The sequence below is a fragment of the Bubalus kerabau genome, chromosome 18, assembly GCF_029407905.1.
Source record: "Bubalus kerabau isolate K-KA32 ecotype Philippines breed swamp buffalo chromosome 18, PCC_UOA_SB_1v2, whole genome shotgun sequence".
NCBI lineage: Eukaryota > Metazoa > Chordata > Mammalia > Artiodactyla > Bovidae > Bubalus > Bubalus kerabau.
This window is the reverse complement of record NC_073641.1, coordinates 13,893,517-13,908,102: the sequence shown is the minus strand read 5'-3', so window position 1 is coordinate 13,908,102 and position 14,586 is coordinate 13,893,517. Positions and strand designations below refer to the sequence as shown.

Here is a 14,586-nt window from a genome sequence, read left to right as displayed (position 1 = left end):
ATAACCGACACTGGTTGTGGAGTGTCTGTGTGTGTGCCTATTCAGTCGTGTTGGACTCCTAGCAATCCCGTGGAAGATAGCCCGCCAGACTTTTCTGTCCATGGGATTCTCTAATAAAGAATACTAGGGTGGATTGCCATTTCCTCCTCCAAAGGACCTTCCCAACCCAGGGATCACACTCATGTGCAGACATCTCCTGTGTCTCCTGCATTGGTAGGTGGATTTCCCAAATGGAGCCACCTGGGAAGCCCAAATTCAACATCTGCTCTTGGTTGGTGGTGTTTCAGTGGCTAAGTCTTGTCTTACCTTTGTGACCCTGTGGCCATATGGTGGCTGAGAATAGTTAAATAGCCTGATATCTGCCTATTTTCTGTTTTGACAGATAAAGGCAAATAAAGCTTGCCAGTACAGTTCATACCAGGTAGTTCTGATAGCAACTTAACACCAATTATCTAGTCAATTAATTAGAGCTGAGCTCAATTAGCAGCAACCCAAGAGAGTCCACAGTTGAAGCTGACTTTTTGGGTTTAGGTTCTGGTGAGAGCAGCCTCAGTCAACTCCACAAGCCCCTACTCTGTAGGAATCCCATGCCCTGGTCGCTATGTGAGAGCCGGGTAAGTTTTCTCCTTTGGGCAGAAATTGGAGGTGGGGGAGGAAGGGCAGGATTTGATTAAGTAGCAACCAGTTGACATTAGGTCTGGAAATCCATTTGACCTCTTTCCCCTTTGTTGAAATCACAATGAGTTTTGCAGACCCATCTCAGTTCCCTCTTCCTGAAACTGAAGTCACTGCTCTAGCCTCTGTAACACTTTTCGTCTGCAGCACAGCTTTTCACTTCCTGAAGACACTGTCTGTACCTGTCGTATCTGATTCTCTTTATCCCCAGCTAATATCAGCTAGTAGATGTATATTCCTGAGGGCAGGAGGATGTCCTAAAGTTCTTTCTCTTTATTCCTCTGAGCACCTGGGATATTGGGATTTCAGACCAACTTCTGATGAATTGCCCAGATTTACTTGAACTCTTGAAACAAGCTACTCTCACCCCTCAGATATGTGGGCCAAAGCTGTGGCCTTTTTACCATGTTTGTTGAGAGGAAACCACTTACAGAAAGAGATAGGAGATTTTTGGCCAGTCACACTCTCTGAGCCTCAGTTCCCCACTTATGGGCTAAAAAGACACTTTCCTGAACTGGTGTGAAAAATATTAATATTGTAGCACAGCCATTAATGATTGTAGCACAGCACTACATTGTTGCTTAATCTCTTAGTTGTATCTGACTCTTCTGCGACCCCATGGAATGTAGCCCACCAGGCTCTTCTGTCCATGGGATTTCCCAGGTAAGAAGACTGGAGTGGGTTGCCATTTCCTTCTCCAGGAGATCTTCCCAACCTAGGGATTGAACCCATGTCTCCTGCTTGGCAGGTGGATTCTTTACCACTGAGCCCCCAGGGAAGCCCACAGCACTACCTAGGAGGTGATTAAGGAAGGGTAGTAATGATGACCAGTTCCTCTTCTAGAGACAGTTTTTCATACACAGCTATGACCAAAAAAAGGCATGGGGGTAATAAGTAGAGAAGTGAGATTCCTCTTTGGTAAAAATCTTGCCATGAAAACTTTGCAGGATGACTGTGAGCATAAGTTGGATGTGACACCCTGCAGAAGCCCTATCAAAACAGTACTAAGCAAGAGGCGGCATTGAAGCAGTTGGGGTGGTGTCCGTACATGCAATATTTGAGGAGCATCGACCGAGTGAGACTGGGAAAGGAGGTTCTTCTACTTGTGTAGTAAACCCTCAATTTGGCATTTCTAAGTAAGGAAATGAAGTGTCTCTTCTAAATAAATTAAAGCACTGAAGGAGTTACCGATTCAAGGTTTCTGTTTGTGAAGTTACTTTAAAAGTACAACCAGTTTTCCAACTTCTTCTTGCCGCATGCATTAACTTCATTTGCTAGTTTCAAGTTGGTATGACTTTATGAAGCAAAAACAGGTGTCTCTGAGAAGTGGTGAGAAATCAGCATTAAGGGCACGCGGAGATCTATTGTGTGTCTGAAAACAAGCTATGCGTCTAAAATTTTCCACTGTGTCTGTGCCACTTAAGTGCTGGAATCATAAAACACAGGAGGAGGCAGAACAATTGCATGATTGTTTTTGACGCCCTCAAAGAGGATTTCAGAGTACCATAAGCTGCTAATGAATTTCAGGAGGCAGGTGCAAGACACACAATTACGTTTCCATTTCCATCCCTTTTATCATTTGAGAGCACTTACAGATTATTCACTGATTTCCATGGCAGAGGCTTTTTGTGAGAAAGAAATATCCTATCAGAAAACAGCTATTAAACATTGTTCAAGACATCTTTAATTGGAAGGAAAATAAGAAAGACAATGAAAAAAAAATGACAATTTCTCAAATTAAAGAATTTTCAGTAGTTCTCCTCAAAAGTTCCAAATGATTACTTGACTTGCTTTTACTGAGGGGTTACCAGGACTCGTGATTCAGACTCCATACAATCTTTTTGCAAGAAATCCAATGTTTTGCTCCTCCAAATCCATCACAGTAATCTTGGGTCTTAGTTGGCATTGCTTCAGTTGTATCTGCTCCTATACGTTGCCCCTTCCACAGTCTTCCTGGATTGCAGCTCCCTGGAACAGTAAGTTTAGACTTTCATGGCCAACAGGAGACTAGGTTGGAAGCACAGTCCTGAGACAACCTTAGAAGTTTAGAGACAGAATTTTCTTATTTCATGTTGTTGCAGTATAGGCTGCTTTTATGAAGATAAGGATGGCTGCTTCTCATGGGATCTCCCATCCTTGATCCATCCACCACCCTTTCTATCATCAATAATTACTTCAGCTTTTAGATCTTGAAGACTTTTAAAAGTCCTAGAATTGTTGCCAAAAGTGGATACCCAAATCATCAAGAGCCCAGTTTGCAAAGTTCAGAGAGCTACCAGCATGTAGAGCTGTCCTCCCAGCTTCAAAAGTGGCCCCAGGATCAACTCCATGAATCCAGCCACTCATCCTTCTTCCCCTTTGATCATTATAGTGAGAGGACTGGGGGAGAAAGCCTGGTCACTGGTAGGAAGCATAGTGTTCTTGAGGAGAAGCTCATTTGTTTTCACACTGTGACAGTCAAGTAGGGCTTTGGTGTCCCTGGAACTAATTCAGGAACATTTCCGGAGACTTACCAGTCAAAGTGGAGGTGCCGTCCTTTCATCACCCTGATAGGCAGCTATGTACCCAGCGAAGTGGAGGAAGAATTGGAGAGTGACTGTGGGGCCAAAAGAAGAGGTAAAGGCCAGACAGCCTGTACTCCTACCACTTAGCTTGGCAGGAATGAGTGAATTGTTTTCAGATTTTGTAGTTCAGTTGGTCAGTCGTGTCTGACTCTTGGCAACCCCATGAGCTATAGTATACCAGGTTTCCCTGTCCTTCATGATCTCCTGGAGTTTGCCCAAACTTGTGTTCATAGAGTCGATGATGCCGTCTAACCACCGCACCCTCTGTCTCCCCCTTCTCTTCCTGCCCTCAATCTTTTCCAGCATCAGGTGGCCAAAGTATTGGAGTTTCAGCTTCAGCATCAGTCCTTTCAATGTATATTCAGGATTGATTTCCTTTAGGATTGATTGCTTTGATCTTCCTGCAGTCCAGGGGACTCTCAAGAATCTTCCCCAGCACCACAGTTTGAAAGCATCAATGTTTTGGCACTCAGCCTTCTTTACGGTCTAGCTCTCACATCTGTACGTGACTATAGCGTGGACCAAAAAGAGAGAGTTTAGCTGCTCTTGTCCTATCAAGGCAGAAAGATATCGCCAGTGGGTCATAGCCCATTGAGGTGAGAGCTGAACGAGGGGTCGACGAGAAAGGTTAAGTCACTGGTTAGATCAATGGTTAGGTCAAAGGTTTCTTCTCATCAGAAGCCATGCACTGAGGAGACCCCAGTTATTTACCCTGAGGAGCACACGAGTCTGGCTTAGGAGACAGGCAAGTGGGTGGCTGCCATGTGAAGAGTGGTGCTGGCGACTGATGACCTATGAGAAGACTTCAGCCTTACCATAACAGTTCCCTAAGGAAAGTTGCCTCTCCCATTTTTTTTTTTTTAAATCTGAGCTTCTATACCTAAGAAAAAAAGTTGAGAAGAGCAAGAGGAAGTATGGGAACAGCATACCTGCTCCTTTCTCCCAGACAGGCCTGACTAGTGCAACAGCGAGGGAAAATGCCCCTGTATTGAGTTTGACATTTTAGTTTTAAAATGAAGAGGATTCAGTATTAGCTGAATACTGAAAGCCATTCATTCATTCCACAAATATTTATTGATCACCTACTATATGTAGGCATTGCTCTAGGTGGATAAAATTATTAGTGAAAGACATAAAAGATTCAGAGAGTGACACAAGGTTAATACTGCAAATGATGGGGAAATTATAGAACCTGGGAAATACATGATTAAAGGAACCACCAACAGTGGGCGGAAAGGCTCAACAAAGCCGATCTAGTTGTCCCATGCTTATATTCCAATGAGCTGACTGTTCTAAAAACTATTTACCTACTTTTATCAGCAAGCACATTTCAGTTGACAGCTGCATTTAATGGGCACAAGGTATATTCCGAGAAGGAAGGATGTTCAGATAGGGGAACTTTGCAGCAGCAGTGGTGAAGTAGAGAATGGGCAATCAGGGAGCGAGGAGGCCGTGGAACCATCACACAGTGTTTTTGTTTAGGTTAGTCTTGCTATCATTTCTGGGAAACCAACTGGCCGTTAAGAGTTGAAAAAGAGAATCCCCACCTTTCATCCTTCTTTCCACAGGGATGTAATGAACACCACCTGCATGCGAGATGCTGCCTGTGATGGAGGCAAACATAGAGGAGGTATGGAAACTGTCCTGGGAGAGTCTAGTAGAAAAAGAAGATCTGTACATAAGTTACAGTGGCATTATCTTAGATTTGCATGGGTGTTTACTTCCCTGGTGGCTCAGAGGGTAAGGCGTCTGCCTACAATGCGGGAGATCCAGGTTCAATCCCTGGGTCGGGAAGAGCCCCTGGAGAAGGAAATGGCACCCCACTCCAGTACTCTTGCCTGGAAAATCCCATGGATGGAGGAGCGTGGTGGGCTACAGTCCATGGGGCTGCAAAGAGTTGGACATGACTGAGCAAGTTCACTTTACTTCACTTATAATACACAGGGTATTTTCACAGATGTTTAATTTCAGAATATTGCTGTCAGGTAGAGTACTCTTTTTCAGATGAGAAAATTCAAGTTCAGCTTGGTTAAGTAAATTGACCAAGCTTCATAGCTAGCCAGTAGAAACTTGAGCCACATTTTCTAAATTCCAAGTATTATTTCTAGGACATGTCATCGCATCTTGCTGCTGCTGCTGCTGCTGCTAAGTCACTTCAGTCGTGTCTGACTCTGTGCGACCCCATAGACGGCAGCCCACCAGGTTCTCCGTCCCTGGCATTCTCCAGGCAAGAACACTGGAGTGGGTTGCCATTTCCTTTTCCAATGCATGAAAGTGAAAAGTGAAAGTGGAGTCGCTCAGTCGTATCAGACTCTTAGCGACCCCACGGACTGCAGCCCACCAGGCTCCTCCATCCATGGGATTTTCCAGGCAAGAGTACTGGAGTGGGGTGTCATCGCCTTCTCCACATCGCATCCTAGTATTTATAAAAAAAATAAGTGTGTGATAAGTAGTGAATATACAATACTAAAAAAGGATTGGCAGATGTCTTCAGAAAGGTCCAGATAGTATTTTGGGCTTTGCAGGCTGTAGAGTCTCTGTTGCAAATATTCTGTTCTGTCGTTGTCGTGTCGAAGCAGCTGCAGACAACACATCAGCAAGTGAGTGTGACTGTCTGCAGGAGCACTTTATATACAAAAACACGCAGCAGTCCAAATTCTTCCCATAGCTTGCGTGTCTTTACTGTAAGGAGACAGGCTCATTCTTTCTTGGCAGTAGTGCACTAGGAAATATTTAACAATTGTACATCTGGGCTGGGGAGATGAAACCTGATTTGTAGTGGTTGCCTATTTCTGTGGTGTAAATGTTACCTCCATAGCTGATTTCAAGCTACTAATATGAAGTCACTGAATGAGGATTTGGAAATAAGTGTATATAGGCCAGCCCTAGCGCATCACTGCCTGAGAAGACCACTGAAGATGGGGCTCTGGGTAGGATATCAACAGTTAAGGCAGAGTATGGAGAGAGGGGAAAGAACAAGAGACACATCATTCAGTTCAGTTCAGTTCAGTTGCTCAGTCGTGTCCAACTCTTTGCGACCCCATGAATCGCAGCACGCCAGGCCTCCCTGTCCATCACCAACTCCCAGAGTTCACTCAGACTCACATCCATTGAGTCAGTGATGCCATCCAGCCATCTCATCTTCTGTCATCCCTTTCTCCTCCTGCCCCCAATCCCTCCCAGCATCAGAGTCTTTTCCAATGAGTCAACTCTTCGCATGAGGTGGCCAAAGTCCTGGAGTTTCAGCTTTAGCATCATTCCTTCCAAAGAAAAGAATAGGCAAATGCCAAGCATGTTCTGGGATTGGTGGTCAGCTCAGCTAGGCTTGAGCATGGGATGAGTAGTGGGTAAAGGCAGGTGAGTGAACACCAGATGTAGAGTGCATACAGCCTTGACTGCCAGCCAAGGAGCTTGGGATTTGTTAAGTAGACCCCTCTGGCTTCTGAAGCTTTTTAACCCAAGGACAGTTATGGGGCTATGTTTTAAGATGTATCTAGCGGCCGATGAAATTGACTCAAGAAAAATTGAAATAGGGGAGGCTCTTTGAAAGAAAGAGCCATCGTTGAGATAAACAACAAGCCAATGATAAGCAATGAAAAAATCCTGTCTGGTCAGCAAAATAGAAGAAAATAAAATAATTTCATATCCAGAGTAATGTAGATCTAGTATATTCTTTGTCCTCCTTTTTTCCTTTCTCCAACCCTTTTTTATTGTATTCATCATAGATTGGCTATGGTCCAGTGGCTCTCAAATTTGTAAATGCATCAGAATCACCTGGAAGCCTTGTTCAAGGTGGGCCTTGTGACTTGAACTTGCATCTTTTGAATTCCAAGTGCTATTATTTTCCTAATATCTGAGTGCATCCTAATATTCATAAAAACTGTATACTATAAATAGTGAATTTTCAGTAGAAGAACAATGAGCTATAGACCAGGCGTCCCAGAGGTTCTGCTTTAATAGATCTAGTGAGAGACCTAAAATTGTACATTTCTAAAAAGTTCCCAGATGATGCTGAAATCAGTGGCTTTGTAGCCACACTTTAACTGTTCTGGCAACTGCTGTAACTCTTTTTAGTATGGATATTTCTCAGTCACCTCAAACCTTAAGTCCTTCCATTGAATATTCAGGGTTAATTTCCTTTAGGAATGACTGGTTTGATCTCCTTGCAGTTGAAAGGACTCTCAAGAGTCTTTTCCAACACCACAGATTGAAGGCATCAGTTCTTCGGTGCTCAGTCTTCTTCATGGTCTAATTCTCACATCCATACATGACTACTGGAAAAAACATAGCTGTACTATATGCACGTTTGCTGGAAAAGTGATATCTTTGCTTTTTAATGTGTTGTCTAGGTTTATCATAGCTTTCCTTCCAAGGAGCAAGTATCTTTTAATTTCATGGCTGCAGTCCCTGTCCTCAGTGATTTTTGAGCCCAAGAAAATAAAATAAAATCTGTCACTGCTTCCACTTTTTCCCTTTCTATTTGTCATGAAGTGATGGGACCAGATGCCATGATCTTAGTGTCTTGAATGTTGAGTTTCAAGCCAACTTTTTCACTCTCATCAAGAGGCTCTTTAGTTCCTCTTTACTTTCTACCATTAGGGTGTTGTCATCTGCATATCTTGGAGAAGGAAATGGTAACCCACTCCAGTGTTCTTGCCTGGAGAATCCCATGGACGGAGAAGCCTGGTAGGCTGCAGTCCATGGGGTCGCACAGAGTCGGACATGACTGAAGCGACTTAGTAGTAGTAGTAGTATCTGCATATCTGAGGTTATTAATATTTCTCCCAGCAATCTTGACTCCAGCTTGTGCTTCATTCAGTCCAGCATTTCTCATGATGTACTCTGCATATGAATTAAATAAGCAGGGTGACAATATACAACCTTGATGTACTCCTTTCCCAATTTGGAACCAGTCCGTTGTTTCATGTCCAGTTCTAACTGTTACTTCTTGACCTGTATACAGGTTTCTCAGGAGACAAGTAAGGTGGTCTGCTGTTCCCATCTCTTTAAGAATTTTCCACAGTGTGTTGTGATCCACACAGAGAAAGGCTTTTGTGTAGTCAATGAAGAAATAATAGGTGTCTTTTTTTTTTTTTCCTGGATTTCCCTTGCTTTCTCTATGGTAAATGAATACTGACAATTTGATCTTTGGTTCCTCTGTCTTTTCTAAATTCAGCTTGTACATCTGGAAATTCTCAGTTCATGTACTGCTAAAGCTTAGCTTGAAGGATTTTGAGCATAACCTTGTTGGTTAAATGAGTGCAATTTTATGATAGTTTGAACATCTTTTGGCATTGCCTTTCTTTGGGATTAGAATGAAAACTGGTATTTTCCAGACCTGTGGCCACTGTTGAGTTTTCCAAGTTTGCTCACATATTGAGTGCATCACTTTAACAGCATCATCTTTTTGGATTTTAAATAGCTCAGCTGGAATTCCATCACCTCCACTAGCTTTGATTGTAGTAATGTTTCCTAAGGCCTACTTGACTTCACACTCCAGAATGTCTGGCTCTAGATAAGTGACCACACCATCGTGGTTATCTGGGTCAGTAAGACCTTTTTTGTATAGGTCTTCTGCCTAGTCTTGCCACCTCTTTTTAATCTCTTCTGCTTCTGTTACATCCTTACAATTTCTGTCCTTTATTGTACCCATCTTTGCTTAAAATGTTCCCTTGGTATCTCTAATTTTCTTGAAGAAATCTCTAGTCTTTCCCATTCTATTGTTTTCCTCTGTTTCTTTACACTGTTCACTTAAGAAGGCTTCCTTGTCTCTCCTTGCTATTCTATGGAATTCCGCATTCAGTTCAGTATATCTTTCCCTCTCCTCTTTGTCTTTTGCTTTTCTTCTTTTCTCAGCTATGTGTAGGCCCTCCTCAGACAACCATTTTGCTTTTTTGCATTTCTTTCTCTTTGGCATGGTTTTGATCACCACCTCCTGTACAAGGTTAAAAACCTCCATTCATAGTTCTTTAGGCACTTTGTCTACCAGATTTAATCCCTTGAATCAATTCATCACCTCCACTATATAATCATAAGAGTTTTGATTTAGGTCAAACCTGAATGGTCTAGTGATTTTCTTTCTTTCTTCAAGTTAATCCTGTACTTTGCAATAAGGAGCTGATGATCTGAGCCACAGTCAGCTCCAGGTCTTGTGTTTGATGACTCTATAGAGCTTCTCCATCTTTGGCTACAAAAATATTAATCCGATTTTAGTATTGACCATTTTGTGATGTCCATGTGTAGAGTTGCCTTTTTTGTTGTTGGAAGAGGGTGTTTGCTATGACCATTGTGTTTTCTATGCAAAACTCTGTTAGCCTTTGCCCTGCTTAAGGAACTGTTATTCCAGGTATCTCTTGACTTCCTACTCTTGAATTCTAATCCCCTATGATGAAAATGATGTCTTTGTGTGTGTGTGTGTGTGTGTGTGTGTGTGTGTGTGTGGTAGTTCTAGAAGATCTTGTAGGTCTTCATAAAACCCTTCAACTTCAGCTTCTTCAGCATTAGTGTTGGGACATAGACTGGGATTACTGTGATGTTGAATGGTTTGCCTTGGAAATGAACCAAGATCATTCTGTTGTTTTTCAGAGTGCACCCAAGTACTACATTTCAGACTTTTGTTGACCAAGAGGGCTACTCCATTTCTTCCAAGGGATTCTTGCCTACAGTAGTAAATATAGTGGTCATCTGAATTAAATTAGCCCCTTCCCATCCATGTCAATGTTCACTCTTGCTATCTCCTGCTTGACCATGTCTCATTTATTTTGATTCATGGACCCAACATTCCAGATTCCTATGCAATATTGTTCTTTGTAGCTTCAGACTTTACTTTCACCACCAGATGCATCCACAACTCATCGTCATTCTGCTTTGGCCCAACCACTTCATTCTTGCTGGAGCAATTAGTAATTGCCCTCTGCTTTTCCCCAATAGCATATTGGACACCTTCCGACCTGTGGGGATCATCTTCTGGTTTCATATATTTTTGTCTTTCCACACTGTTCTTGGTGTTCTAGTGGCAATAATACTGGAGAGGTTTGCATTTCCTCTTCCAGTGGACCATGTTTTGTCAGAACTCTTCACTGTGACCCATCCATATTGAGTGGCCCTGCCATAACTTCATTGAGTTATGCAAGACCATTTGCTACAACATGACTGTGATCCACGAAGGAAAACTTTGCCACTAGATTAGATTAAATAGCCTTGCTGTATTTTCCCATGACAGATATGCTTCTCAGTACCTTCTTCAGAATGAAATTTCTTTAGTGTATGAATTCCCAGGTAGAGGTCCAGATCTCCGAGGAGAGATAATTTATGTCTGGTACACTGTCCTCTCCCTAATTCTTAGTACCATGTCCAGGGCATAACAGAGTGTCAGTTTTGTTGAATTATAGTCCTTTCTTCATTACTTTCTTCCTCTTCTTCATTCTCTCTCCTGAGAAGTACAAAAACATGAGTAGTTTCTTATCCAATATTTATTTCCCAGCCTTCTTCTCTAACAGAGCCTTGATTTTGTGAAAGTTTATGTCTATAATGTGTCCAGGGATGGTGGAACTGCTTTCAGGAGATTCATGAGGAGAAAATTATTTTATCTCCAGTACTGATATAGAATCAGAAACAGAAACTAAAACAAAAAAGTTAAAAACAAGAAAACTCTTGACTTTCCAATATAAAAGAAACTCTTGCCTCATCTACCCACCCTCCAATACATACTGCTATCTTGAAACTGAGTTCTAGGCTCTAGAGACTTACAGTGCGCAAAGCAGATATGATGACTAGCTGCATGAAGAAGCAGGAGGTGCAGTGTGTGTGTGTGTGTGTGTGTGTGTGTGTGTGTGTGTGTGTTTGTCTTTGTGTTTTGGAAGTGGACAGTGATATTCCAGACAGAGGGAATATCATGTGTTAAAACCTGGAATTGAGAGTCTACATGACTTGGAGGAGCTGAAAACCGTCTCGCTTGGTCAAAGCAGAGAATGCAGTGGGAAACAGGATGATACGTGGCTGACAGTGCACACAGAGGCAGGTCAGGAAGGGCTCTGTTAGCCATATTAAGGGATTTATCATAAGAACAATGGGCTGTTTTGGAAGGATTTGAACCAAGGCAGAGCATTTTAGCAGGCTCCACCTGGATGTGTGTGGAGATTTGGAGAGGTGAGAAAGGAAGCAGTGAAAGTAGAAGAAAGTCATTAATCCCATCTTTCCTGATGTTTTTCCCAGCATAGAATATGTAAAAAAAAAAAAAAAGTTTATGTTTTTCTGCATACTCATTAAACTGAAGGGAATTTAAATCCCCTGATTAGGTTTCCAGCTGTTGGTGGGGACAGGCATGGGGACTTGGTCCTTCAGGCCAGTAGACTATGCCTAGGGCAGAAGAGAATCAGTACTCTAGGTATTTCAGCACACCTGTAAGACTTCTTGCACATTTGTTGGAAAGCTCTAATTCAGTCCTGTCTCTGGTGCTTACACTTTCTCTTTGAGGACTTCAATGTGAAATGCAAATAACCTCAATGATAATGAGGTCTTTGGCTCTATGCCACAGCAGTTCCTTCTACCCACCTCTGGCCCTCTCCTGGCTTCTAGATAGTAGTGGCTTCTACAGAACTTTCTCTACTTTCTTTCAACTCTACATAGCCCACCCTCTATGCACATTCATTCCTGCAGGGCTCTCCAAGAAGAGGACAGTGAGTACAATAATTAAAGCCAATTAGTTCTGTCATGCTAATGTTTAAGTCAACACAGCATTATCCAACCAGAATAACACATGGGTGTCAAGAAGGCCATTAATGTGAAATGATACTAGTGGGATTTTCTAATGGAAAATTAGAAACAATTGAGGTGAACAAGTAGAGGAACGGGGAGGAAGTAGCAAGGACAGACATAGAGCTCATGACCTAAGTTTGCTGCTGGCTCAGTAATTTGCCAGGTGGATTAAGATGTTTAATTTGCATAAAAAAGCAGCTAGGCCTGTCTGGAGCCTGCCATGCCTCCAGGCTGGACCTCCATTTTAAACCACACTTTGTAGTTATGAGTTTGTTTCATCAAAAGGCTCCAGGGAGAGCTTTAACAAGCATTTGGTAATTAAATTTCAAAACATCCTAGGAAACAAGGAGTGCATGACAGTGGATGTCTTAGGAAAGCTAGCCTCTTTCTTTCTGGGTGTCACATAGCATCTGACACAAAGCAAAAGTTCAGTAAATGTCTCCATGAAAGTATTGCTTAAGTAACTTCTCAGAAAAAATTAAGGATATTGACAGGGTAGCCTCAGGAGGCCAGTGGATCTAGGCCAGTGGATCTCTGGTTTTGTGGCATCAAATGTATCTCTTCTGCCGTGTATCTTTTCACATGGCAGAGCCCTAGTACCTGAACATTCTCACTGTTTGGTGAGTTAAAACTAGGCCTGTGGATCTTTAAATAAGTGTTTCTGAGTGATTTTTAATAGAGACTGTATGAGTTTGCTAGGGCTGTCACTACAAAATACCACAGACTGGGTGACTTAAACTATAGAATTTATTTTCTCACAGTGCTGGAGGCTTGAAGTTTGAAATCAAGGTGTGGGCAGGGTTGGCTTTTCTAAGGCCTCTCTCCTTGGCTTGCAGATGGCTACCTTCTCCCTGTTTCTTTACACGATCTTCTTTCTGTGCTTATCTGTTTTGAAATTCTTCTAATATACCAGTATTATTGGTGTACAGTCTGCCTGAATAACCTCATTTTACTTAATTACTTATTTAAAACCCTATTTCCAAATATGCTCACATTCCGATGTACTGAGGAATAGGACTTAAACATAAAATTTTTTGTCAAGGAGTGCACAGTTCAGCTGTCCGCATAGACTGATTGTTTTGGTCCATTGCTATAAACTGACTCACCAACTGTGAGTGTTAAAGGTAGACTAAGCCTCAGACTAAAGACCTTGCCCTTTGTTTTATGGATCAAAGAAGCCTAAAGACCAGCACCTTTTTGAAGCAGAATGATGATTAGCACTGTAGCTTCCCACCACAACCCAGGAGGGCAGGAACATTCCAGGATCTATTCGTTAATTACTAACAGAGCTGAAGACAGTGCCAGCGGAACAATATCGGTCAAATGAATGAATTCAGTGTTATTTCGTCAGCATCACTCTTCCCTGTATCATCAGAAGAGGCCATTTTCAAGTTGTGAAAGGGATAACGCAATGAGAATTCTGGAAATATAAATTATTTTCCTTAGTGGCAAAAATATGAGTTCTTTTCCTGAGCTTAGTGAAAGGAAAGAGCCATTTTCTTTCCTCTGGAATTCTATTTCGTTTTCCTGGAGCTCCTTTCTTCCCACAAGCTGACAGGGAATCTTCCCTTGATCAGAATCACAAGGAGAGGGAAGCTTTGTTCTTCTCAATACATCTCCCTATCTTGTGCCATTGGCTTGATACACTCTGTGTAACTTGTGTCTAACTAAACAACAGCAAGTGTGGCTTTCTCCAGGGCCGGGGGAGGTTTCTAGTCTTATTTTCTGTGATACTGAGGTGGGGGACCTACTTGTAGTTTTGCTACTGGAGATGCCAAACATGTGAAGAAGTGAGAGTCCATTGTCGTCACTGCCAGTCACTTCATGGATGCAGAAACCAGAGCTTAGGAGGAGTTCCAGGGAGATAGCTCCTTGCCACAGAGTGGTTTTTATTCCTAAACTTACACCTACCAATGGTAAGCTTATTCTTTCCAGTTTGATTCAAAAATGAGAAGCTCCAGAATTTCTAATTTATCTAATCTACCCACATCTATCCCTCAGAACTTCCCCCAAAAGACAGAAAGTAGCCACACTCCCCCACTTGACCTCCTGACCACACTCCCTGTCCCACAATGTGAGACAGATGGCCCTGGGGTTTTGAAGAGGTTGTGAGGATCCACCATGTGGCAGGGTGTGGCCTCCTCCACCCCATTTCCATGCAGTCTTGAAAGTCAGCGGTTGCAATAATTTACTGTAAACATCCCATAAGACTGTTGAACCTAAGAAAGAGATTACATCATGTTAGAAAGGCAGAGATGTGTCAACGATAAACCTCAGCTACTGCAGCATCTGTACCACTGACAAAGATTTTGCAAAATGATGGCTGCCTTTGGGGAAGGTAGAGAATGATTCTAGCCAGACCATGTGACCTCCTTGCTGCTTTAAGAGACTGCTGAAGAGGGAGGTGGAGAAGGACGTGGCAACCCACTCTGGTGTTCTTGCCTGGAGAATCCCATGCACAGAGGAGCCTGGCAGGCTGGAGTCCATGGGGTCGCAGAGTCGGACACAACTGACGTGACTTATCATGAAGAGGGAGGAATGTTTTTCCAATATGGTTTAGCCCCTTCCCCTCTGTTAGTAACCCCTGGCC

At 42.6% G+C, this 14,586-nt stretch overlaps 1 protein-coding gene across 11 annotated transcripts in view; it reads left to right on the top strand.

Moving 5' to 3' along the window:
- The first annotated feature begins 466 nt into the window (after positions 1-466).
- The window catches only part of PIK3R1 (phosphoinositide-3-kinase regulatory subunit 1), a 648,380-nt gene continuing 634,260 nt past the window's right edge, over positions 467-14,586 (top strand). For 9 of the 11 annotated variants that reach the window (XM_055555105.1, XM_055555102.1, XM_055555104.1 and 6 more), the window contains exons 1-2: positions 467-614; positions 4,808-4,869. The gene's annotated coding sequence lies outside the window, so the exon portion shown is untranslated. The remainder of the gene's footprint in view (positions 615-4,807; positions 4,870-14,586) is intronic. The other 2 variants (XM_055555109.1, XM_055555107.1) reach the window with 1 other exon arrangement.